Source organism: Chamaea fasciata, unplaced genomic scaffold (assembly GCF_029207755.1).
Source record: "Chamaea fasciata isolate MVZ Bird 193981 ecotype frontalis unplaced genomic scaffold, bChaFas1.0.hap1 SCAF_10, whole genome shotgun sequence".
Taxonomy (NCBI): domain Eukaryota; kingdom Metazoa; phylum Chordata; class Aves; order Passeriformes; family Sylviidae; genus Chamaea; species Chamaea fasciata.
The window spans coordinates 11,099,250-11,123,079 of record NW_027094095.1 but is presented as its reverse complement, the minus strand read 5'-3'; the positions used below and the strand labels follow the sequence as shown (position 1 = coordinate 11,123,079).

General features: G+C 40.8%; 1 long non-coding RNA gene across 4 annotated transcripts in view; it reads right to left on the bottom strand.

The window, feature by feature from the left end:
* Nucleotides 1-1,859: 1,859 nt before the first annotated feature.
* The window catches only part of LOC136294508 (uncharacterized), a 245,813-nt gene continuing 223,842 nt past the window's right edge, over nucleotides 1,860-23,830 (bottom strand). For 3 of the 4 annotated variants that reach the window (XR_010722430.1, XR_010722431.1, XR_010722432.1), the window contains 6 exons: nucleotides 22,399-23,398; nucleotides 16,036-16,130; nucleotides 11,606-11,823; nucleotides 11,174-11,239; nucleotides 9,287-9,489; nucleotides 1,860-2,106 (listed from right to left, as the gene is read on the bottom strand). This is a non-coding gene — a long non-coding RNA (uncharacterized lncRNA). Of the gene's footprint in view, nucleotides 2,107-9,286; nucleotides 9,490-11,173; nucleotides 11,240-11,605; nucleotides 11,824-16,035; nucleotides 16,131-22,394; nucleotides 23,399-23,830 lie in introns of all 4 variants that reach the window. The other variant, XR_010722433.1, reaches the window with a different exon arrangement.

Sequence of the window (23,830 nt, the reverse complement as noted above, 5' to 3'; positions counted from 1 at the left end):
AACTGTACATAAGATTACTTAGATTTGGATAGGTCCTCAGAGGAAAATAAAAACATCTTGGTGCAAAAAGATCAGCCACAATAGTAAAATGGATAGTCCTGGAAATGCATGGGCCATTTTCTGTGAAATTTTGGAAAACCAAGCTATGCATATATGATTTGTTACATTTTTGTTATAGAAGGCTTTATCCCATTTTTATGATTTTAGGATTAATAAACATTATCCAAGTCAAGCATAAAATGAGCAGCACCTCATTCAGTACATTCACTGGAATTTCCAGTGTATTTATCATTTTCTTCTGGGAGCATGGATATAGCAATGATTAGAAAACGATATGGCAGGAAACTCTTGATGTTAAACATTTGAGTTATGTATTACAGATTGTCTCAAATTCTCTGACTTGTCAGATTTACATCTTTTCAAAGTTTTTCTGAAGCTTTTGGCACATTTTCTCCTAAATATGTACAAGAAAGACAGAAGATTCATGGAGGACTCCAGCCTTCTGTTATTGTTTAAACACTGATGCTCAAGGTTTAAATTTACAGAGAACAAATCATTCTACATCAAAACTAAGGTGTTGCATGTTTATTTACAGACCAAGCTCCAGTAGTAATGTATATTTGTCATGGAAACTGATTTGAGTTTAATTCTAGTCTCTCTTTTGCACCAGGAAAATGTGAGTTTCATTTTACTTGTCTCTGTTTTCAATTATAATTTGACAAAAGAAATAACCACATTACCTATTTGATTTGCCAGAACTTTATCCCAGCACCACCTGTTCAGCCCTCGGCACTTGAATTCTGACATATAGCAGAGAACAAAATTATGCAGTTGGCATTCTAACAAGCAAGGATGCCAACAAAAGCATAATATAGCCTTTGTACTCAACGCACAACAAAATATATATTAAGCTACCAACTGCAAAGGTTTAAGCAAGCCACAGTTAATTATACATGAACATATCATTCCAACAAATAACTCAGTAGAAAACATGCTATAGAAGTTAGAAAGAACCCTTTTGGTTTGCTTTGGTAAATATTGCGAGCTTAAAATAAATAAAGTTTCACAATACCATAGAGATTTACATCAGAGACGGCAAGCGGACAGCCAGCTGGTTTATTCAAATAGATGAGTTCAACACTATCAGCTTCCCAACTTAAACCAAATGCCCCATGTTCACTTCTGGCAGGAGATGTGACCTGCTGCAGCCCTGACTTTCAGGAAGGTGGAAGAAGAGGCTCCCAGCACTTGTCTGGATCCAGACGTCCCTCTGCAAGTAACTGGGACCAAACAGAAGGGATCAACTGTGGCTTTGATGCATGTTTCTGAAAGCAGCACTTTGCCACAAGGATACTCACTAGTGCTTCCTTGGCTCTCCTGGCCTGAGCTCGGCACAGAAGAGGGATGGAAGCTGAAGGAGGTAGAACAGGTCAAGAAGAATGAGGCAAGAGCTCTGCTCCCCAGTTCTGCACAGGGGCTGTGAACTCACAGGGGATTTGCACACTGGGAAAGGCTACCAGTGGTTCTAGCAGGGATGTTAGAGCTTCCAGAATTTGTTAAAAGATATTAGTCAAATCATTGCACTCTTTATAAGGAACCATTTTAAAATACTGGTAATAGTGACAATTCTCAGATTTTTATCACCTCCCCAGTATGCCCACAAGAGATTTAACTGGTATGAAAACCAGCTAATTTTTTAAACAAGGGAACAAACCAGCTGTAAATCACAAAGTAATGGAAAGATTTTACTTACTATGCTAACTTTTGAATCCTGCTCCGCTGATGAAATCCCTTCCACAGTGGGGTCCTGAATGCCTAAATGGAGGAGGCACCTCTGGACACCTGTCAGTTCCCCCACATACAAAGTTCTGTTATCTGATTCTTGAAAGGAATTATATACAACCCAGAAAGTTTAGTGAGGACGTCCTCTGATAGAAGTAGAACATATCCTATTGTGTTCAGAAAAGTGGAGAAAGTTTGGCATGAGGACTGCTTTCTTACCAATGCATTGCAGCAATCAGCACTCAGCAGAACTTGCGGAATCTGTCTTTGGATGGAGGGTTCAGCTGGACTGGACACAGTGTGAGCCACCTGAAGTAATGAGACCTGCATTGAGAAGGGGATAGGATTACCGACAGAAGTTTCTTTCAGCCTAAATTATCTATGATTAGAAAACTGACCTAAAGAAATCAGAAAAGTTTCCCTTACTGTTATTAAATTTTAATGAAATGCAACTTCTGTCTTATTTTTTTAAAGATTGGAATCACATATTTACTATTTATAATAGCTTCTAAAACATATATTTTGTAATTGTGTATGTAAATGTACTTTGATTATTTATTCGTTTTTACTTCAGGGATTGATTAAACAGAAACACATTCGTAAATGGTCCTGTAAGTATACTGGGTGCCTGTGGTGTCATTCCAATCAGCTGATGGAAGTGCTTGCCTAAAACTCTAAAATGGTGGCTTGGAACTTACCCCAATATCCTCAATTTTTCTGTGCTGAAAATGTAACTTGACAATTGTTAATGAGAAAACCTTTCCTTTAAATTTGTAATAGAAACTGTAAAACACTTTCTAAGAGACAGGCCACATTTAGGAAAGCCAAATCTAGTTGATCTCTCCTTCCCAACTGCAAATATCCTTTGTGGTAACCACATTTCATTCAGGAGAGTAAGGCTACAGGAAGTACACATATGACAGATAGTTTGGCATCCTCCACTTCTGGATTTCTCAGATGTCTAACAGCCAAGAAAATGTTCCATCCTTTTAATTTCTTTCAAACAGTTGATCCTTTGTAGTATTTACTCTAAATGAAAGCTTCAGATGGAGTATCTGGATAGTGTCTGAAAAGGGCATCAAAGAACTCTCCTGTAATAGAATCCAGGATCTCCTAATTCCTCTATTGTTCAGAATTGCTACAAATGCTTAAATTGCAATGGGGCTGGAGCTCCAAGTTTTAAAATCATAAACTATTTAGAAAACTCACTCCAGAAACACATTGTGTGGTTTACTGCCTTCCACAATCTCTCTAACATTCCTGGCACTTTGCTGCCTCACAAAGCCACTGGAAACACTGGAACACTTCCTTGCCCAGCAGATACACAGGAGAGCTGCAGGTGGATTGACGGGCAGGCTGAGTTGGACAAGTGGCTTTCTCACCCTTGACTGCTGTTGTGAATTTAATGAACCTGCCCTGAATATTAGAGGGAAGCATTTCAGCTTGACATGGAAGTTCTTGCATGTAAAACAGATACGAAAATTAGGAAGCTCTACAGGTAGATTATAATGAGCAGTCTAAAAGGCAGCACCTTTTCAGACAATTGTTAAAGTCTGCTATGAGTAACCCAAATGCCTCAAATACTGCTTAGCTCCTTTTTCACTCAACAGGTAATTTCTATTAGTGCCTTGTATCCTCACATAAAGTGAGATTCACCATTGAATTTAATTCCACTTAATTCTGGACCATTTGGGAAGCATTAATGGTTCCAGAATGAAATGTCAATGGTTCTTTCATTAGTGTAGTGTTTTGTGTCCGCAGCACTGCTGCAAGGGAATGCCCTCACTTTGCATCATGCTTCTCTTATTTGAGTATTCTGATAGTGCACACACACACACAGCCTTCAGAAACCACTGACCCTAGGGATCCTTTCACTTTAAGTTGAGTTTACTTGTCACTGAAGGTGACTGAGGTCATCTGGCTTAAAATGACTGATCTATAACCCACACATCCTGAAGAGATAATTTAAATCCAAAGAGTCTCATAAATTCCCAGGGAGATCTTAGTATCATAAAAATAGACTTGACACCACTCTAGTTTAGCCTCTGCCTTGACAACGAGGAATCTAAGTCAACTCTGGTGCAGATCCTTCACAGGAGATACTCCTCAAAGTTCTCCTCAGCAGTCTGTGTCTTCCTTATCTTTGGGCAACTTGTCACTGGTCCTTCTGCCAGCTTTCACTGATAGTGAGATACTGCAGTTGATGAAGGTGGGAGAGGAAAAGAACTTCTGCTTCTCTGTATCTCCTCCTTGGCATCGTTATTTGTGCAGATACTTCTGCAGAACTGTGCTCAGGATGATTGATGCAGGGCACAGACAAGTATTTGTATAGGAAAATCCTACCACATTGAATAGAATTCTATAGAAACACTCCTAGGAGTTTATTGTATTTGTAGAATGAATCTTGGTATATTTTTTTTGAATGACCTATTAAAGATCTACACCAAGAGCAACATTTGCTATTACATTCTGTGGAGTTCTTGCTGGAACTTGTCCTGTTCTGCTTCCTGCCTGTCATCATCACATCATTCCTGCTGCAACCTGAGCCCCTGACTACTCTGGAAACTGGTTGAGATTTACCCAGTACTGCTTCCCAACACAAAGTGATTTCCTGTCTCTAATGACTAAATTGTTCCATTGAGCAGAGAAGGTCTCTAATTTCACTGTCACCCTCTGAGCTGGCAAGATGATGCATCCATTTATGTGCCGAAGGCTGCCTGTGAGGAGCAGGCTTTGGGAAGGGGCATGAAAGCAGGTGATGATTTCATTTGGCAGCACCTAATAGTGCCTGCTCTCACTGGCACCTCCCCATGTAGGCAGCTATGCAGACCAGGCAGCTTAACAAACACTCATGAGATTACCATAAATTGTCTTCAAAGAATTGCCTTGATTCCTGATTGTCTTAAGACATACAAACATGTTTTACCACAGTGACATTGCCCATTACAAAGGGATGGCCAATGCACAAGAGACTTCTTCCATTATGACGGTAAGAACAAAACCACTATGGCTCTTGCCAAACTTGTTCAAAGTTTACATGGATTTGGCTTGATGAATGTGGTGGAAAAGTATATCCAATGTTTTGGGTACTGGCCCATACACCTCAGCAATGCTTATTTCAGCTTTTAAAACAGATTTCTAAAATCAGTTTCGCTTTGTTTGGATTATAACGTTTAAAAAATAGACCACTTGAAATAGACCATTTTAGGTATGTAAAATGTGGCTCTTCCTGATGCCTTTTTTTTTTTTTTTTTTTTTTTTTTTTTTTTTTTTTTTTCCTTTCTTTCTTTCTTTCTAATTGGAAACAATAGTTAGTGATTTGTGCTCTGCTTTTCTGGGATGCTGCTGTTCTAGGGTAATCTGTTGCCTCTAAGGGCAGTTTCTCCTCATACACTATTGAAATAAATCATCTTGTGATGGAGCTGGAGATGAAATTATGCTGTACTGAAGGTAACTGGTACAATGGCAAAAACCATGGGGCTTGTCCTGTCTCAGTACCAACTTTGTTAAATTTCTGTGGGCTGGATAGTTGAGTGAAATCAACTAGATATTCTGATGGACTTTTTAATGGACTATGAATGTTATTGACAACTATTACAAACTATTTTGTAATGGAGAGGCTCTCCCTTCCCCTCAAGTTTCAGCATTATACAGGAGGAGAAGGTAACATAACCTGTTTTAAAACCCTAAACCATTTTCTTGGAATGTTTTATTATTTTGAATGGCTGTAAACTAATAAAACCAGCTTTCTTACATGTCATTGGAAACAATCGAACAAGAAATATTTTGCCAGAAGGTAAGTCTGCAGACAGCAAGCTAAAATATTTGCTTGGTTGTCTTTGGCACTCCTAGTACTTAAATGTGGGGTGTTCCATGACTGTCAATATGTACAGGACTCTTAAAAGGAGTTATAAGCAGAGATCAATAGTTCTTCCTACAGCAGGTCATCGGGCACATAACTTACTGAAATTGAAGGCTCAGTGCTTTTTACCTCCCTCCTACCTCAACAAATAAATCTGGGGTAGGGCAAGCATATCATTGGGCTTAGGCTTGGGGTCTTCTGGAAATCCCTCCATTAAGCAGAGCCCCTAGAGGAAAGAATTAATTTGTTTAACCGGGTTGGGCACTGTGTTTGCATATGAAGCATGAGGATGCCTCTGAGAATAGGTGGTTGCATTCGCAGAGGATCCGGGCTCTGCTCTGCTCCCAGGGGTAGATGTCTGCTACCCTTGTGGGCAAAATCAAATTGGGAAAGCTAAGCAGGTGTCTTAATACATGGTCTAAAATTCAAGAGAGCTAACCTCTGATGGGGAAATTTCTCCCCCTGAAGCGCCCCTTCCTTCTGATGATCTTTTGGAGGGCCAGCACACCCCGCTGCTCAGCAGCACACTGACAGAGTAACCACAGGTGCTGCAGCTTAACTCCGGGAGTTCAGGCGTCTCCGCTGGGACGCCACGGCTCCGGCCAAAGCCGCGCTTCCCCGGCTCTGCGCAGGTACGGGCAGCGCCCGCCGGCCCGCCCGGGCCCAGGGCACCCGCCTTCTGCTTCGCTTCGGACACAAACCCGCCGCTACCGGCGGCGCAGCGCGGCTCCCGCCGTGCCCGTCCCGTCTGTCCCCGCCGTGTCCATCCATTCCCGTCCCGTCTGTCCCCGCCGTGTCCATCCATTCCCGTCCCGTCTGTCCCCGCCGTGTCCATCCATTCCCGTCCCGTCTGTCCCCGCCGTGTCCATCCATTCCCGTCCCGTCTGTCCCCGCCGTGTCCATCCATTCCCGTCCCGTCTGTCCCCGCCGTGTCCATCCATTCCCGTCCCGTGCCGCGGTGGGAGCGGTGCGGTGGGCACGGCCGGCAGGGGGCGCCGCCGGCCCGCGCGGCCCCCTCAGGAAGCGCCCGGGAACAGCGGGAACGGGAATGGCTGCATCCGCTGCTCGCATCCAGCGTGGGCGTGAGGACACGAGCACCGGGACCTTCATTCCCGATGAAAAAAAAAAAGGTATTGAAGCGGTAAAGTTTAGAAGGATCCTGAGCTACGGTTTCTATAAGATATTTTAAAAGCCCTGCCCTGGGAAGATTTTCATTACTGATTTTTGCGCAAAATAAACTGCCATTCTTGGATTTTCTACAGTTCATGATTGGCCATAGGTTGTCCAAAAAAGACACTAAATTCAAACATATATTTTTTTCCACTCATATTTTCTTTTCTCCTGCAGCTCAGAACTTCTATTTTTGTTCACTTTCAGGGACATGCTTGCTGAACTTCCCATTCTCCCCTTTTCTATTTCCCCACATGACTTGTTTCCTACTGTGCTTTTGTCGGTGTTGGGGGGAAAGGGGGGCTGAAGAGGCAGGGACTCTTTTTTCCGAGCCGGACACACGGGGTTCTTTGCCAGCTCGGCTTTTAAGAGTTGTGAACAATCCCTCCAGCCCTCGGCATCTCCCAGTGCCCTGATTTAGCCGCCTGGGGGGTCCCGGGAGTTTCCTGTCGCCTCCCGGCCAGCCGTTGCAGCATCCCCACCCTCACCGAGCTCCCGGGACAAGGGGCACCCTCTGCCTGTGTGTCGCCACAGGTCTGGGACACGAGTGGCACAGGATACACGTCTCCTTTCCACTTTTTGGATTGTGTACGACGCTTGAAACCTAGCACAGGTATTTCTGAAACCTCCTCCGTAAATTTCTCAAGTGAAGAGAGGGAAATAAATTTGGCCCTGACCTGGTGCTTTTTCATCTATGGATGTGTTTTTGACCGTGCTTTCCCAGTGTTGCTCTGAGCTTTGTTTCATAAAAAACAAAATTTCATAAATATCTACATCAACACCCCCCCCCCCCCCCCGCCCCCCCGATACCTCTGGGTACATTTATAATATTCCTCTATTCTTTGATTCCTTAATATGAAATAAAATGAATCAACCATTTAGGTCTACTTCTCTGTGCTTAAAAATAATGAAATACGACAGCTTATGGCTTTTCTCCTCTGGATGGCAGTAACTGCTGCTTAAACATTCGTGGCCCATAACTGCAATATCCTGCAGCATGGGATTTCCTTTTGTTTGTCAGTGTGCTATCCAAAAGAAACATTTAATTTCATTCCTTCTATGTTTTTTCAAATCTAAATTTGAAAGCTAAGTAAGCTTTCAAAGAGGGAACCTGTTTAATATAAAAATCTAATTGCACAGGTCCTGTGTATAAAAGCAGAACAGGAATCAGAAGAAAGGAATTGGTGCTGCACATTCGTATTTACTTGTATCCAACTACCTGTTTCATAAAAATTACCCGATGATATTGAGAAAACGAAGTTCCTTGACATTAAACAATGAAACAATACCCAAGAGACAGAAATGTCCTGACCTGAGAGCGTGCCAGCCCCTTTAAAACGCTCTCACTGTAACAGCACATCTGGATTTCTTGACTGTTCGTTACAACATGAGATTTTAGGACAGAAAATACATCTAGTGAAGGTGACTAGACCCACTGTGCATTTATGCAAGTTAAACAAGAGGTTTAACTGAGTGGAAATTGAGCCCTTGTCCCTTCACATCTGAGCAAGTAACACTTTTTCAGTAACAAAGCTGGACTGACATGTAGGACTTGTGTCTCCTCACCAGCCACAACTACCTGTGTTGCCTTGTTTTACTCCTGGGGCAAATGAGGCAGTTCAGAGCAGCAGTTTTCAAGGATCAGTGCCTGTATTTATGCAAGTGAATCTGGACCTCCTGCTGATTCTGGCCAGCTGAGGTCTGACCTTCAGAGCCAGAGCAACCAGCCCTGTTTCTGGGGTGCTGTAAGGGCAGTGCTCCCCAGCTCCTGGCTCAGCAGCAGCAGCAGCAGATGGAACTTCTCTTTCCTTATACATAAATATATATATATATATATATATATATATATATATATATATATATAAAATTCTCTCAGACAGCACAGTACTGATTTTAGTTGTGCATTCAGTTCCTGGTCTATGGACTGAGATGGCCAATGGGCCTGTGGTTTTTAGTAAGTGGGTGTTTTTCTACCAAGAGATGAGTGCTACCAATTCCTTTGAAAACCTTATCTGTTTTCATATGGAGAAAAATCTCTTGGCTCCTAGAATTAAGAAAAACGTTTCTGCCCACATATTTTTCAGTGGAAAAAAACAAATTTGGCAAGTTACATTAATATCTCCAGAATCAAGACGTTGTTTATATTTTCCCTCCAAATTGCCAATGCTCAGGAAAACTAATTTACAGCCCTTTTTTGTTCAACTCTTGTCCTGATCTTCACCAGCCCAGTAAGGTGCTGCCCATTTGCTTGTCCTGCCTGCATGTGAATGAGGGGAGCAAAATCATTCTGTGGTACATGAGCCAATCCCATAAAAGGTCCTACCAGGCACTGGGAACCCTCTGTGGTGACAGAAACACCAGTCCAGCACTGGAAATGAAGTGCCTTGGGAAGACATCGTTTCTCCTGAGTTTCTTCAACAGACAGGGGAGCAAACTTTGTTACCGTCCTTCTGGAAAAAGAGTGGCACCTACCTGGTGTCAGGAATCCAGCTCCACCGTGCAGAGTGAAATGGGATCACAGACATACTGTGTTTGGACAGCTTTTTTCAGGTCATTTTCTTGAGGGGTGTAGCAGAGATGTTCAAGAAGCTTTCAGGCTTGAAGATATCTGGGAGATAAACTTCAAATTACTCCAGGCTAGTGTCCTGGGCTCTTTTTCTGGAATGTAAGGAAACCTGAAAAATAATAAAGTGGGTGCACCTAGAAAGGTGATTTTACAGTTTGCTGCAAAGCTGAATTTTCAGCCCTTCAAATGACAAGTGAAAGTAGATAAATTGTATTGCTCTGGTTTTACTGCAGGTCCACACCTTTGAGATCCCCAGGTTTGCTGAAAAATTTTCTCTGAAGACTTCATTAAGTTCTGGCCCTGACACCAATTTGTCAGCAAAAGATAAAGCATGTTGAGAAACCGACCCTAGAGGTTCCTCCTTAGGACATTTGGGAAGGCCTGTTGCTGCTCATACTCACTTCTGAACTCAGGGGTAAAAGAAGTAGAAAAAAGAGGGACAGGCCCCAACCATGAAACTAGTGGGAGAAAATACGTGACTGGTGATGTGTTTTGTGTCCTGTTAAACACTGCTGTCTCTCACTGCAGTGCCTCAGTTTGCCTCTGTTCACCATGGGAGTAGGTAAAGGAAGGACAGGCATTGTAAAAAAAAAATAAGATGGATTAAATTGTCAGCTGCAGGTTCATTTTCACTGTACAATTTTCCAAGTAGAAGCTTTGTCCAGGATGTGGGAGGAGTGTTTCCGCCATGCTACAGTGGCCTACCAAATCTCTCTCTCAGCCCTGAGAGCAATGTGAGCAGCATTCTGTATGGTCACTTTTTGAAAAATAGGTCATTCATAAACTTCCCCCTTTCCCTTACATCGAAAAAATGTCTGTAGCAGTTTCCTGGGTGGTGATGTGTACACATCGTGTAGTAGGAATATGGATAAGACACTTGCAACACTGTGTATGTTTCAAAAACTGTATTCTTCATCTTCCTGATAGATCAAAATAAAGTGTGATGGAAACCCAGGATGCTTTCCTGTGTGGTGCTGGGGGCCACTGTGACAGCTGAGGTCAGGAGAGGAGAAGGCATGCATGAACATTTCTGGCCGAGTTCCAGAGTACAGAGATTTCAAGTTTCTTGTGAGGACAGAAGAGCACTGTGCATTTGTATTTCTAGCTGTTGGCACTCCAACTATACCCAGCTAGTCAGAAGGATCGGTTATAGCTAGAGCTCATTTGAAAGGAGATTTCAAACAGATTAAAATTTCCTATTCATTACAAGCTCCTAAATTAAGTGAAACTCACTGAAAGATTGGTTTCTTTCTGAATCCTGAAGAATTCTTTACATTGTGAACAGGTTATGAGTCTGAATTAGGTTATTTTGGACTCGTAATTTAGAAACACATGTATGGGATTTATGCTAGCACTCCTAATGTCCACAATTACAGATCTGTCAACAGTTTGTCAAGAAAAACACTCACTCTGGACTTCTTGAAAACCAATTTAAAAATCTGTTTGGGACAGCATCCCTGTCTCTCAGACTTGAGACGTCTTGCAACCATAGGAGCACTAATGTAAATGCAAGATGACCTGCACTGTGTGCAAGGAATGTGAAGTTTTTCTGCAATGCCTCCTCCTATTTCCCCAAACTAATTAGCACGTGCAGCCTTTCAACCAGGCTCTCTTGCTTTCTCATGCAAATGCAGTAGCAGGAGTGCGCCGTACAGCAGAGCCCTGGAAATGAGGGCAGGGCTGCCCTTTCTAGAACTTGCTTTCTGTACATGCTGCATGAAGCTCCAGCAGTGTTACACGACTGGACCGCTCAAACTCCAGCGTAGTTACCACTACTTTCAGGTCTGATTTACCTGAGCAAGGTCTCCTTGGCTCGTCTTTCCACGTAGCATCAACTGCTGCTTCGACCTGCATGAAACCTAAGGGAGAAAGTTTTCTGTGTGGGATATACACTTGTTTTCAAAAGAACTGTTGTATAAAACCCTCTATGCTTTCTGTGTTGCTGGAGTTGCCTGAGGCAGCTCTGTCATTGTTGATAATACATTAAGCACAATACATCAGCATGCCAGAGAAAAAGATTTCCCAGGATCAGCTATGCCCTTTGTAGAGCAGTAAGCAAGAGTGACTAAGGTATAAAAGGGCATACTGTGGTGAAGCTTTTATGTGAGTGGGGACTGCAGGGCCACAGAAGACATTAATGCCTTCTGCAAGCCACAAGGAAATTAGCAAGAAGTATAAACGGGAAATCAAAGACAAGTAGAACAGACACATATCCAAAAAATTACCCGGACAACAGAGCTGGCTGAGTGATCCAGAAGCAAGAATCCTGTTTTCATGTGATGGCCCAAACAGGCTGCAGAGATGGGGTTAGTTTGGCATCCTTGGGCTTCCTCCTGCTGCCACTGCTGTATCAGAAGAGTTTACTGCAGAACGATCTGAGCAATATCTTGAATCTTGAATCCCAGTTTTGCATAATTAAAGCACAGTGGTTCAATGGTCAGGACTGTAAGTGAAAAGAAAGGATAGAGTCAGTTTGCAGGAAGCAGATGTCCTGAGACAGATGACCAAGTTATCTTAAAGCTGATGCATAAACTGGTTTCTTTGCAAATCAGCAGAAAGCAATGCCCAGCTGCTATAGCCTCCCCAAGTGTCCTGTGTGCATCTGCACTTTCTACTTGATTTCCTCTGCCCTCTGCCCTGCTGTGCTCTGTGAACCTTCCTAAGGTTACAAAGGATCTTCCAAGTTACAAAATTGTCCCTGATAAAATCGATACCGTAGTGGTACTTTTTGATGAAGCTGTTAGTAAACCCAAATATTCCACAATTCTTGCTTGTTCCAGCCAACTCTTCATGACGGAGACAGATGTATTTTCTAAAACAAAAACCAAACAACCCTCCTCTCCCTTCCCTGCCCCACCCCCCCAACCAAAAAAAAAAAAAAAAAAAAAAAAAAAAAAAAAAAAAAAAGGCCTACAATTATTCTATTAGCAGCAGACTGGTGATTCAGTGAACGAAAGACATAAGGATACAAAACTTTGCATGGAAAAATATGCCCAGAGCCTTTGAAGTTATAAACTTTACACTGGCAGTTGTTAAAATCTATTTTACAGTCGATTTTGGAAGGCTGACCAGAATGCCTGTGTAGAACTTCTTGCATACAGGAAAGCTTCACTTGTTTGAGGGTAATCAGCACATCACCTTCTCCTTTTCACATTGTTTACATCCTTACAAAGTGACTTATCTCAGCATCATTCCAATCAAATTTAAATCATGTAATTGCTCCTGTGTGCAGTACAGCAATACCCCCTCAGTGGTCCCTCCACCTCAGAGGGCTGCGCCCTGTAACAGGGTGTTTTGAGTTGCACCCCAGTGGCCAAGGCATTGCAAAACCATTGGAAAGGCCAGAAAGTGCCAAGGTATACAGAGCGTGCCAGGGTGTTGGCCAAGGGGGTGCCACCCCTTTGCTTCAGTAACCGCTCAATTTAAGGGTGTAGGGGCTGCTAGGGCAACCCAGGGCCATCCATCAAATCCTTCCTGAAAGGTATCTGAGAGCTAATCTGCATTTTACACAGCAGCTGCAAAAGGAGCAGTGATGCTAAATCACGGATCAGCAAGCCACTATTGTATCTAGCAAACACTTTTCTTAGATTTTTCTCCAAGATTAAAGGCTTTCCTTTGGTCATCTTTCTTGGCAATAGAGAGAAAAGAATGTCATTTTTGTTAAAGAATGTCTTGTTAAAGAAAAACTGCCTTTTGACTCATGGAAGCTGTTTGCTGCATTAGGAATTGAAAGAAATGACATGATTTGCTTAATAATAATTAACATGGGAGTCTTTATAAAAAATAAGGGATTGCATTTAATTTCATGTTCTTAAGTAGCATTGATCAAAAGCATCTGTTGGCTAAATAAAATCATCCTCCTCCTCCCTGAATGTGGTCCCCTATTGAAAGCTTGGGAGGAGAAAATTGCAGTTGAACATTAGGCCAGAGACTTGTCCCCAGTTCAGTTCTGCTGGCCTTTTCCCCTCTGTTTGTGCCTGAGTGAGGTGGCTGACTGCAGGGAGCACCTGAGAGGCCTCCAGAGGAGGGCAGGGCTGGAGGGGAGCTGCTCAGAGCACTCTGCCTCGCACACGACACCCCCACAGCTCCAGAGGGAAAACGCTGCTGACACGGCGTTTCCTGCGCTGCGCCCTCGGCCACTCGGTGATGGGCACGCGTAGCAGGAGGTGACACTGATGATTTCAGGCTTTAATGCCCAGCTCTGTGGGGCCAGCTTCCAACAGGTGAGTGAAATGAAGAAAGAATGGGATTTTTTTCATATTGATAAATCCAGCTGAATCGGGAGCATTCCTGAAAGTGTGCAAGGCTCTGATAAGAGCTTTATCAAGCGTGTATTACATCATCTGGCTGCCACGCTGGCCCCCTGATCAGCTGCTTTTCCTAGCAACAGTACCCAGACAATAAGCTCACATCTATTGAGGGAGCACTTCACTGTCAGGGGAGGTGCTGTTACAGTAATTCATGAGAGCACGTGTGAAGAAGGACAACCAGACCCCAGGTTTATATACACAAACGTGCTGGGAGAACTGAGGATCTTTTAAAGATCCTCTTCAGCTCAAACTTCAGTTCTGCCCATCTGAGAGTCCCTCCATCTTCATAAGCAGCTCACTGGGGAGTCAAGAGAAATAACTGTTAATAATTAAACACCAACTTGTGAGAAATGCAATTTCCAGATGTGTTTTTAATACAACATGTAATTAAGTTTTAGCAAGGTTTATTCAGCTCTATAAGGACTTTGCAGAAAAGCTTTAGTGGGAATGCAGAGGACAGAACTCTTGAGCTAGAAAAGAAAAAAGGCCCATGAATTACAATGAGACTGAGTTTGCAATTTCTTGGATTAAACTGGGACAGACTTGGAGAGTCTGTCTCTCAAAGATCTAAGAATTCTGAGAGACTTCAAGCATTCAGATTTTCATCACTGGCAATATTAAAATCCTGGCTAAGAATACTCTTTGTCTTGTACTCTTGTGAATAAGGACTAATTCCACTTAGGAAATAAAATATCTTGATTTAAAAGGAATTAATTTTGACCATCAAAAGTGGTAGGAGAGTATGTCTCATATTGAAAATAGAAGCCAGTCTGCCCATGGAACGGTAACATGTGCTGCTGTCTGTATCTGTGCACCTCCTCTGAAAGAGGTATGATGGTTTTTCCTGAAGCTATCCTGGGATAATTGTATCTTTGTCCTTTATAAATTCACATCTATTTTTATAAGCAAAGCAAGGGTCCCAATGGTGCCATTAGAAATAATCCTTTAAGAGATTTTCAAAGATATGTCTTGTTTAACTTCAGCAGAGAGTTAACTGAACACTACAGAAATTTTACTTTTCCTCATAACCAACAATAGATCCCTGTAAGTGTAAAGTCAGTCATACACAATCAAATGTGCTGGCATAAAAGTAGTCATGCTCTCACTCCTGTAAAAAGTAAATAAATGGTGCCAATAAAGACATGCCAACATGTGAGAATAAACCTTTTGTTTTAAGGCACATGTAACCAAAGAACATAGTGTAAGCTTTTCAATTCATTTAGACTCAGGTCTTGGCTGTTTGGGAGTCCTTCTCAGTGACTGGATCACCAGAAGATTATTTGGGGTGATTTTTCATGCACAGATGCTACAAAATATCGAAAAAGCTTAGTTTACTTGTGTGTTCTTACTGAGTTGTCACAGAAAGAGAATAGAAGTGTATTTGTCCTGGTCATTTCCTTGCAACACTACCCACTGCAGCTAGCACTAGGGGAGACTTGTTTTTCCAAGTCCAAATGCACAGTAGCAGGATCTAACTGAATTATGCTTGCCAGGAATGGACTTAGACTTCCCACATAATAAAAATTACTTGCATCAAAGTATCAGAAAAAGGCTGCACACCATATAATGGATGGATTTGCCAAATCATCTGAAGGAGGATTATTAATAGAAAAAAGGTGAGTGTACTGCTTTTAGTAGAGACTTCATTACCTCACAAACTAAGCAACAGTTTTTTCAGAAAATCAAACAAACCCAATGGCTGATTCCTCCAATTTTTTGCCATCTGCATCACTTTAAAATAGTCACATAAAAATGACATATTTGAAAAGTTGTGGTATTTTTTTAACAGAAAAATTTAATTCTCATTCAGTGTTCTGTGAACAAAAACTTCAACACTTCTAAGAAATTAAAAAAGAAAGTGGTGAGCACATAAGGTTCTTGCTACATCTGTTAGGAAGCAGAAAAAATCACAGAACCCCAGAAATGTGAGGAGTGGAACAAGAAAATTGGATAAAAGAGCTGTATCCCAAGGACAGGTATATGATGACTATGAGTCACAAGAACTTACTCCCAAAAAACCTCAGAGAGCCTTATAATGACACAATAAGTAAAGGATGGGCTGTACCTTTCTAGTAAAGTATTTCAGAAAGCTCCACTGAACTTTTTCCTCCTGAAATACTTTTTCTCAGGTTCCCTAGGCGAAGAGAATGATCTAAGCTAATATATTTCACTGCCACTAAGACGGTGTGAGGCATGTTGTTCAGCCTGCAGTGCATTAAGAGCATGTGGTATCCAACTGATGTAAAGCAACTCTTATTTCTCAGAGGACAGAACCCCATGGCTCAATTGTGAGAGTCCAGATTAAAAGATTTACAGTACATAAAATCATTATAATGCTATCTTACCTGGAGTGTGTGTCTTCCTCCATGGCTTCAGTGATAGGATTTCTGTCTCTGGTATTAATTTCTACTGGTTGGAGCTGGGAACATTTCTTGTTGCGCTGTTTGGCAAAGACAGATCGTAGATATTTTAGAAAACAGTAATATATGGTTGCTTCATAAGGGATATGCTGATTTATTCATCTAAGTTTTGAAGGATGTCTGTGTCTAATAGTCTCTTATTTTAACATGTGGAGCAGCTATAAAAAGATTTACTGGGGTTCTAGGGCCTTTATTTTCTACCCGGGTATTCTTTGCAGTGCTCAGATCTGACCGTCAAAAGTGTTGTTATGTGTTTATCCACCCTGTGAACGTCTCCAAAATAATCTAAACCAGTTGGTTTTGATCTTTTTCAATTTGCAAACCTCTAAATGTTTTCTAGTAAGATTATGAACCCTCTCTGCAGGCTGAATTTGAGATAATGGGTAATAGCATCGCTTTCTGTTGTTACCTCGGAGGGATTGCCTGGAAATGGTCCCTTTGCAGTGCTTACAGGCCAGAGGTTCAAACCCATGTGTAATTTTATGGCCGAAGTCACAACTAGAGTAACTTGGCATAATTCTGCTGATTTCAAAGGAAAAATCTTTGATAGCAGCAGTTGAAATAATGGCTAGTTTATTGTACATTAGCTGAGGAATTTCCCCTGCCTTTAGTCCTCCTCTTAGATTTCATTGGGGCTAAGATTGAGCTTCACTTCAATGTAATTGTATCTCCTTTGTAGTCCTTAGTTGCTACTCAGACTAGAACACATCGAGGTGCCCAAGAGGAATCTTAAAAAAAAAATGATGTAGGAAATCTCATCAGAAAATTCCTAAAATTTTATTTTATACTTAGTCTCAGATGTATCCTAGATTTCTAATTTTTTAAGATGGCTCTTCAGTCAGGTATTACCTTTCATCTCAGTGGCACGGTCTAACACATGCACAACTCTGATGGAAATTATAGTTAGTAACATAAATTTTCCCTGACTTCTCTGATCAAGTAGTTCTACTGATAAAGTATTGAGTGAGGTATTTTTGAATAGAGTTCGGCTGATTTACAGCATTTGATCACATGCCCAATTTTCCCAATATGCACGAGGCTCTTCAGGAGTGAGTGCAAAGGAAATAATGTTTCTGTTTCTTATGAAAAAGAAAAGCACAAATAGTTTGGTCGATATCAAGAAAAGTAACAATTAGGTCTGAAATGTTAATAATGAGATATCTTTTCTGAAGATAGTTAGAAGTATTTACATTTAAAAGACAAGAAAATCTCTGAAAAATTAGAGAAAAATAGAAAATTGTCTTTTATGCTGTTGCTGTGTAGCTCACTTTGCAGCTCCATCACATGACAATGAATAAGTAAAGAAAACTATTATTATGCAAACTGCTCCAGGACAAAAGGGTATTACATATCTCATACAAAAGGGGATTTCTTTAAAAAGCACAGCACATTCAGTGTTTAGGGTTTGCAGTTGAAATTCATGGCCTCGCTTGCCAATATTATAATGCAGCTGGGTATTATGCTATTGATTTACTCCAAGGGGAGAAAAAAATCACAATAAACATTTTCAAATGGGTTCCTATTAAACAGTTGTGTTCTCTTATGTGGCAATATCAGTTTTAATGATTTTTAGCATTTCTTCTCTAGTGCAAAGGTCACCATAAAGACTACCACAGAGAATTTGACTGCAAACAGAAATTCCAAAAGGTGCTTCTTTAGACTTAAAAAATTTATCACAGGAAAAGAGTATTAGGCATTATTTTGGTGTTGAGAACTGATGGGATTATTAATAATTTTTTTTCTTATTTAACAGCTATGAGACAGAAGTCCATCGTTCTGTAGAGAAGGCTGCTGACAGAATCTCTTGTATTTGTTCTATAAAACAGGAGTTAATTTTTAAAATTTTAATTCAAATTCATTTAGTATCTTTCCAGAAAGTCATTCCTGTTTAAGTAAAAACAAATCAGCTGACCCAAAACATTCCTGATGAATAAAAGGCTTGAATGTAGTCTCAGAAATCTTCATCTCTTCGTGACATGCAGAGTCAAGCACTAATTTGGATGAGTAAATCACATCTGTCTTTACAGGGTTGGGTGTTTCCTGCACCTTTTATATGCAACTTTACTCATATGATTATTGTGAACTAGCTTATTAAGCATCAATATTTTTTCCTAAAACTCTTTTAAAGGAATGTTTTGCAGAAAATAATAGCAAGTCACAAAGTCCAAGTCAAACAGTTGCAGCAGAACAGCTTAAACCGTTTTTCATTTGCATATGTCACATTTCTTCTCTGGCTCTCAGACACATCCATCTCTGGCTATGTCCAGCTATGTTTTCAAGTCCTTATTTCTGATTTTGTTTTCTGTTTGTCGCCGAGTTGCCTGAGCATTGCCATCATAGGCTGCCGAAAGATATGTACTCTCAGTGATGTTATGTACTAAAATACAAAGGAATGGCACAAAATGAAAAGTTTAGTGGCACAGAAGAAACCCCAAAAAGCTATGAAATTGTTGCTTGGCAGGAATTAGTACAGAAGCCAGTCTGAGACACTGAGCATACTGTGGCATCCAAACACTAAATTCATACTAGCCCTGGGTGTACAACAGAGTTAGCAAAACAAGAGGTCTTTGACAAGCTCTATAGCAGTCAACATACAATTTGAACATACCTTCATTTCCTTTACATTAATCAAAAGTACACCAGGTGCCACAAAATACTGCCCCGATCTCACTTGCTTATAAATAACTGCTCTTTGTGGTACTTACATCTTATTCCAAATGTTTAATTATTTTGTCTTGTTAGGTATCAGGTATATTAGGAAAAGTAGTGGTGACAGAAATCTAATCCCAAATTAACACCAAATGGTGGACTTAGATGTGTACAAGGATCAGCATTGAGATAGATGTTATTTGCACACCATTTTAGTCCTGATCTCTGTATAAAGAACCACTTATTGCAATTTACTACTCATGATTAAGCATTTTGATATTCTTTCTTCTATTTTTTTCTACTACTAGTTACTAAAAATACAGTTCCAAACTCTGTCTGTCCAAACTTGTGTGTCAAACACACATCAAGAATAGATACGTGCATTTTGTTGTCATCAGTGTGCATGGTTCTTGCACTCTCCACATCACTGCAAACTGCTTAACTGGGCTTCCAGCTTGCAGAAACTAAAAGGGGATCAGCAGTACAGATCTGCACTTCTCAGAATACTCTGTGCAGCACCAGAGCCCAGTGCCACAGTCCTTTTAAAAGAGTCCCACAGATAATCCCTGTTTTATCAAAGGGAAGCTTGGGACACAGATGCTTGAAGAAGTTCAAGGTGTGAGGCAGATCTCTGCAGTGCCATAGCTGCGGTATCACCACGTGGAAAGTCTGCACTGCTGCAATGATTTTGATGACTGAAAATTTTTCTTTGCTTGTAAGACTGCTAGAAGATAAGCCATCCTGACAGTTTTGTTTATTGGCTTTCGTGGAATGTAAAAACTATATATGTGTCCATAATGGCTCAGACTCCTCTTGGGGAAATACTGGTTTGCCAAGATTCATGTCACTCCACTTTCACTGTGCCATTCTTAGGATTAGGAGAGGAGGAATTTTGTCCAAGAGGGGAACTGGTTTGGAAGCTATGTTTTCATTCAGAGGGGAGTTCTGCTGACACACTGAAATCACTCTTCTTTCTCTGAAGAAAAAGTCTGAAACTTCAAAATTTAAAATAAAAAAGTGTACCCTAAACATTTGAGTTAGAGTAACCAAAAAGAGTAATTTGATTGTTCAAATGATATAATCTTTTGTGAACAGTGAAGCTGCATAATTTGTGGTATCCTGATACAATTTGTAGCTGTAACAGTCTCACAAAATTATCTTTCCTTTTGGATTTACATAAATATTTCTTTACTTTAATGCTGTTCTTTTTAAAAAAGCAGTAACATGGGAAGGTCAGGCTTGACTTTGTACTGGCAGCACTCAGACAAGTGGTACCACTGACCACTTTAAACAAGTGGCACTTTTAGCAGCTCAGAGAAAATGTCTGCAGGAGCAGAATCACCTGTCTTCTCTTCATGGGTTACTGAGACATGTCCAAAATATTTACCAATCACTTTCAGGATTAAAATCTTGGAGATGATAGAACCTCATGCTCAGTAGTCAGAGTTCACTTTACTTGGTTATTGTCCCATCCACATTTCATGAAGGAGAGAAGGAACAGATCTGCTGTGCTTCCTCTGCCCTGTGCACCACTTTGTGTGGGACAAGCTTTGGAACACGTGGCATTGGGAATGCTGTGTAGAGCGTCCCATGAGACTGGCTGGATTGTGGCCCTACACAACCTTGCATAAATACTGATTTGTTCATGCTTCCATTTAAGTAGGATTTGTTGTTTTCAACATAGAAACAATTTGTATTTCCTTTTTATTTCTAGATTTTTCTGGAATAATCAGAACAACAATAAGAAAATGTAATTAAGAAAATGCATTAAATGAGACATACTAATTGCTGGCTGTGATTAATTAGTGATTGAAAGCCCACCCACACACATAGCTTCATTTGCTAGTAATTTACTTGCATGAATTCAATAGAAGCAGGCAAATTTCAAAATACCTCAATCACTATTACTTTAATTGACAGATAAATTTGTCTGTTGTAACTGCTCCAAAAAACTTAACATTTGTTAAATTGATAAGAGACAAAATAGGGTCCTGTTACCTAGATTGATAGGGAACCTGAAGCCTACCCAAAAACCTTTAGTCAACACAAAAGTCTTCCTTGCTAAGTTTTGCTTTCAGCCTCCCAAAAGAGTTTCTCTCGTTTACTTGTCTGTAGCAAAGGAGAGGATTTATTGCTTTGTTTTCAAGCATTCTTTAGTTCCAGTGACAGGAAGCCATTCAAGCCCCGTGTCAGTCTTGACCACTTGGGGAACTACAATGCGATGACCTCCTAGGGAATTGAATCACATGGGCTTAACAGCATGTGGGGTTCTGGCTAACCCTGGTAGTAACTCAGGAGTGAGCTTCTCACGCTACACTGGAAGACTTCTGCCTAACGCAGCCTCATGCTCTTGCTGTTCCCCTCAGAATAGATCTGCCTGGCATATTTTTGTTTCAAAATACAATTTAAAAAAATTCTTCAAATCTTCTAGGCTTCTTGTGTATTGTCTGTAAAGTGTCCTAATTTTGCTGAAAGGTGAGGGTCAATTCTTACAAAACTGTTTGCAATTACAGTATCACAACTTAACATTGACCACAAGTATTAAACCGGAGCACATGAGTGAACGCAGTTTATCCTTTGCTTAAACCATCAGCATGACTTTTGAACGTGGTTTGAAAATAGTATTATCTAAAAAACCCCAATGTTATTAATCACTTCTTACAAGACCCTTAGAGGTTCTCCCTTTTCCTGTTCATAAATCCTTAGTCTTTGCATTAAATTTTTTCTCAGACAGGAAACAGTAACAACTGATTTACATGGACAAAATCAGCTTTTCTTAGTTTTCAGTCCAGTTTCCTCTGAGATCTCATTGACCTCTAAAGTTCAACTTCTTCCAAGAAAGTTTTCTTTGGGATTAATAGCCTTCAGCATCAAACCATTGAGTGCCATAGACATTAGCAGTGTAAAGTAAAGCTTCAGCCTTTCCACATAAACTCTTATTTTCAGAGGTTTATAGTTTGGCTACAAAAATACAGTTTTATGCTGAAACTTAGTTTAAAAAGCTCAGTCTGGAAGTGATTTCAGTTTCTGAGAATTCTGCACAACTCTGTGGATGTTTTCAGACTGACATTCTGACCAAGACTATGACTTGCTATCTGCATCCCGTTGGTGCCTGACTTTCTAAAAGTGCAGATCCACTCCTGAAAAATTATGGAAAGGCAATCTAAAAGGGGGTTTTTAAAATGGTTATCCCATATGTTAAAGATTTTCAAATTGGATTTAGTCCCTGCTTCTCTGAAAGACAGTCTAATCACTTGACCATCACAGTATTTTTCAGAGGATTTTAGCCAGGCTGAGATGTGAGCCCAACTGCTCTGCAGGGATGGAGGGCTCTCCAGGTTTCTCTGAGTGTCTGCGTGCAGAGTAGTGGAGGAGCCTGCTGGTCCTGCAGCAGTTGGAAATGCTGATGGATTGGGGAATGAAAACCTTGTAGAAAGAAGGATCAAGAAAACCCGAATTGGCCATTCCGGGGAAACTGTTACCTCCTGCTTCTTCAGGAGCCATGGGGATGCTCCAGTGGCTGAGTGCCAGGAGGGACAGGTGAGGGAGAGGAGGAGGCAGACACCTTTCCAGCATCCTGAAACAAAATCTCCATGATAATTAGAGATGCTTAGATCAAAACCAACAGAACTTACTCACATGCTGGTTTGCACAATCACCTTCAGAAGGGATTTGGAGGCACCATCTGGAGGGAAGGATGACAGAGAGTTGCTGTGGAGTTTCCATTTTCCTCAGCAGGTAATTCCTGTGAAGGGATGATTTGGTCCTGAATCGCGGCTGCTGGAGATGGGAATACAAACACAACACACCACGCAGAGGTGTTCAAGGCCACAGGCTGCAAATGTAATTGCTTGAAAGCAAAATCTTCTCATCTGAGATGGTGGCCCAGTGCAATACGCTGCTTCCTGTGGCCACTCATTCTTTCTGCAACAGGAATTTGACCAAGCCAGAGGCAATATTCTGCCCCCAACTTCACCAAAACTAAGAATGTCCCATCAGTCTTTCCACGTAAGGACAGCACAATTTGCTATGCCTGTGTTCAGCAGCAGGAAGTCTTCATTTAATCAATATAATATCTTAAACACTTGTTGTTTGAAGGAAAAGGCCAAGGCACCCTCTAGATTGTTTCAGATGTGTCGCTCCTACAATCCAGACAGATCACCCTTATATTCATCCTGTGCATTCAAATGGAAATATATTTCTGCCCAACAACAGCAAGGCAACATCCTCTGAAAAATGAGGCACCAGTAACCATGCAGAATTGACAGTGCAGCATCTGAGTAGGAAATACCAACCTTCAGATCTTTGGGAGTGCTCCATTTGAAGTTGATCCAGAAATCTTTTTTTTTTTTTTTTTTTTTTTTTTTTTTTTTTTTTTTTTTTGGCAACAGCCCATTATAACTAGGCAAATTCAGTCCAAACTCTGAAACTTCTTTTGAAGGCATAATGGCAGGGGAAACCTCACAGACAGGATTAGAAGGAAGATATGGAGGTAGCTTTACAGATGTCTGAAGGAGCACTTTCCAAATGTAAGGAATGGCATGGGATAAAGCTTCAAACTGAGTGACTGAAAATCTAAGAAGTCAATGAAGGAGGCTGGCATCATGGGCTAATCAGTGAAAGAAGTGATTTCTTGATCCTGCATGAGAGATGATAGGTAGGATGAGGTGCAGGCTTTGAAGGTGAAGACAAGCTGCTTATATCTGATAGAAAAAGAGTGTTACATATGACAGCCAAAGTGATGGGCTAGGCAAATGATCTCTGCAGTGCTATGATGTATAGAAGCATGCTGCAAAATTGCATTTTTCAAAAGCAGAGGAATGGCTTTTGAAATCATCAAGAGAGCTTGGTGATTACATAGATATATATTAATTCTTGCATAGTAATAATCACTAAGTTCTATAATTCACTTCCATAAGTCTTATTCCAATAAGAATTATTTTTAACGATTTTTTTAAGCTTATACTAAGCACGTTGCATGGGAAGGTAGAAATTTTATTGGATATTTCTAATAACATTGTTTTGTGTCAGCATTTTCATTGCAGCATTCCTTTAAAATTTCTATTTTATA